Genomic DNA, 3,854 nt, shown 5'->3' with positions numbered 1-3,854 from the left:
AGAAAAAAGAAAATATTTTTTTCGACTGTACTGCTTGCTTCTTTAATCTTTACATAGTATCTTTTGAAGAAAACAAGTTTTTTACCTTAACATAGTGGATTTTTAAAAATATTTCCCCATTGTCAGAAAATTAGTATCCTATTAAAGAAATATTTTCCTACCTTACTGTCATAAAGATAATGTATTTTAGAAGTTTTATGTTTTAACTTTTAAATGTAGAGTTACAATAAAACTATTGCTTTCCTGTAAAGCGTGAGGTGGAAGTGAATGTTCATTTTTTAAATACATAATCAACTTATCCTGCATTATTTTTTGAAGTCTATCATTCTCCACTACTCTCTAGCACCACTTTTATCATTAAAATTAGTTTGCTTATGTGTGTGACTCTGTTTCTGGATTCTCTATACTGTTTAATTAATGTGCTTGTCTATCTCTTCATTAATATTACACTGCATTTTAGATTTAGAATAAATCTTGATAACTGATGGTAACTTTTTCTTCTTTAAGATTGTCTTATATATTTTGGTCAGGTATATTCCTGTATGAATTTTAGAATTAGCTTATTAATTTCCACCAAAACACCTGCAAGGATATTAATTAGGGTTCTGAATACATAGATTAATTTAGGAAAAAATGACATATTTAAGTATTTAGTCCTTTAGTTCATGAACATGGTATATCCCTACACTTAGCAGATATTTTTTTCTCTCTGTAATGTCTTGTAGTTTGCTAGCATATGGATCTTAAATATCTTTGGTTTGATTTATTCCTAGAAAATAAATATTGCTCAATGAATTGTAAATATCATTTTTTAAATAAAAATTCATTTTCTTTATACTGGTAATACGTAAAATATGTTATTGTCTGTTCTACATGGTCCTTATTCAATCAATGTTGTAAATGTGCTCATAGCTTTTCATCATTCAACTCTAGATTCCTTCGGGTTTCTAACCTAAAATGATACAATATGTGAATATCTGATGTTTTACATGTTATATTCCAAATGCTATATTGCTTATTTATTTTTGTTTCTTTATTGCCCTGGCTAGGAACTCCAGTACAAAGTTGAAAATAGGTGGTGATAGTGAGCTGCCTACCTTTTTCCAATGTCACTATTAAATAAAATGGTTTTTTGGGTTTTTTTGTTTTTTTGTTTTTTGGTGCCATCTAACAGATTGAAGAAGGTCTTTTTGTCTTTCTGGTTAGCTAAAATTTTTTTAACATTTAAAGTGTAAATTTTATCAAAAAATTTTCAACTTTTAAAATATTTGTGCAGTTTTGTCCTTAAATATATTAATTTGGTAAATTTTATTAATTTGTAAAGGCTATACGATATTTTTCCCTGTAATAAATCAACTTGGATATAATGTATTAGCATATTATATAACTAAATTCAGTTTGCTATTATATTGCCTAGGGTTTTTGCATTTGTGTTTAAGAGAAAGATTGGCCCTTAAATTTTCTTTCTTGTAAAGTCCCTGTCAAATTTTGATAAGAAACTTAGACAGATTCATAAAAGGTATTAGAAAGTATTTTTATTTGTTAGTTCTCTGGAAGACTTTATGTTTAATTATTATTTTCTTTAAAAAATAAAATTTTATATTTGGATTTCACTGGTGAAGTCACCTGGGCTGGAAATTATGGATTACATTACTTAAATAAATTTTGGATTATTAAAGCTTTTTATATTTTTTAGTGCAAATTTTATAAATTATGATTTCAATGACTTTGTCCATTTCAATTAATGTTTTAAATCTATTAGTATTCATTCCTTTTATTGTATTTTCTAATTATGTATGCAAGATATTGGTCATTTATGCTTTCTCAATTTTCTTTTTGATTAGTCCTTATAGTATTGTTCCAATTCTACCAATTGTATCTGTTCACTATGTCATTGTCTATTTTTGTGCATCTTCTCTATATGTTTCTAAATTTTTTATATTTAATATTTTCTTCCTTTGACTTTCTTTTAATTTTCTGTTATTTTTTCCTGATATTTTGAACTGTATATTAAATTATTACTTTTCAGACTGTTTCTCTAACAGTGCTATAAATTTCCCTTTAAGCACAGCTTTTGTTGCATTACATTTTAGAATTCAATTTAACTTCCATTGTGATTTCTTCTTTTATTTATGACTTGCTCAAATGTGTTTTTGCTTAATTTGCATAACTTTGAAAAAATTTTTAGATTTCGATTATTTATTTCTACTTCAGCTCCACCATTGCAAATAACATAATCTGTGAGATTTCAACCCTTTAGAGCTAGTTTAAATTGCTTTATGCCTTGACGTGTTCAATTATGGTTAATATGCTATAGGAATAAGAAAACAATGTGTATTCTGCAGTCGTTCAAAGTATCTACAAATCCAAATTTGTCCACTTGTTCTACCAGGTAATGAGAAAGGTTATGTTAAGATTCCCTACTATGAGGGGGGAGCGGAGAGGGATGGCATTGGGAGTTATACCTGATGTAAATGACGAGTTGATGGGTGCTGACGAGTTGATGGGTGCAGCACACCAACATGGCACAAGTCTACATATGTAACAAACCTGCACGTTATGCACATGTACCCTAGAACTTAGAGTATAATAAAAAATAAATAAAAGAAAAAAAAAAAAAAAAAAAAAAAAAAAAAAAAAAAAAAAAAAAAAAAAAAAAAAAAAAAAAAAAGATTCCCTACTATGATTGTAGATATATCCATTTCTCTTTTTTACTCTGTGACTGCTTAATACTTTGAGACCTCGTTACTAGATGCATGCAAATTTTGAATTTTTATATATTCCTGGTAGACTGACAGTTTCATCATCATGGAATATCATCTTTTTCTCTAGTGATAATTCATTTTATAAAGTCAATTTTGTCTGACAGTAATATAGCTACACTAACTTTCTTTTGGTTAGTGTTTGCAGCCTGTATCTCTTTTCATGCTTTTATTGTCAACCTTTCTATATTTTCACATTTGAGTTTCTTTAAAGTAGAATACATTTCATTTTCTTAAAATTCACTCTGATAATCTTTGTCTTTTAATTAGAATACTTAGTCTGTTTACATTTGATGGAATTTCTGGTATATCCATGTTTATTTTTACAATTATACTAGTTTTTTCTACTTATCCCACTGTTCTATATTTGATTTTTTTGTTTCTTGCCTTTTTTGAACCAATTATTTTTGTTATTATGTGTTTGTTTTATTTGCTTTTCTGTTCTAAACTCAACATATTTTTTCAGTTGTTAAACTACAGAGTTCATATGTATAACTGAAAATAAAATGTAGTTAAAAGTACTATTTCTACTCCTAGAAAAGTGCAAGACTTCAAACATTTAAAGTATTGTAATTTTATTTATTCTCTTCATGCACCTCCTTTAGTGCTATTAATTCCATAATTTTAATTATTTATATAGACAAAACTCCATAAAATCTGATTTTATTTTATGCTGTCAAGATTCATTTAGATTAATCCACATATTTACCCTCACCATTACTATTCATCTTTTCTTTTGTTGTTTGTTTTTATATACCCTTCTTTTTTTTTTGGTCTGAAGAATTTCATTTACTGTGTTTCAGTAGATTTACCGATGCCAAGTTATCTCTAATGATGTTTGTTTTAAAATGTTTTGGTTTCACTTTCATTAGAAATGACTTTTTCACGTGCATTAAATTCTACTTTATCAATTATTATTGTTAGTTATTAAGAAGCTATCATTACGGCCGGACGCAGTGACTCACGCCTGAAATGCCAGCACTTTGGGAAGCCGAGGCGGGTGGATCACGAGTTCAGGAGATCGGGACCATCCTGGCTGACACGGTGGAACTTCGCCTCTACTAAAAATACAAAAAATTAGCCGGGCGCGGT

This window comes from Rhinopithecus bieti, unplaced genomic scaffold (assembly GCF_001698545.2).
Source record: "Rhinopithecus bieti isolate Rb0 unplaced genomic scaffold, ASM169854v2 scaffold_19969, whole genome shotgun sequence".
NCBI lineage: Eukaryota > Metazoa > Chordata > Mammalia > Primates > Cercopithecidae > Rhinopithecus > Rhinopithecus bieti.
Note: the sequence above shows the minus strand (reverse complement) of the source record.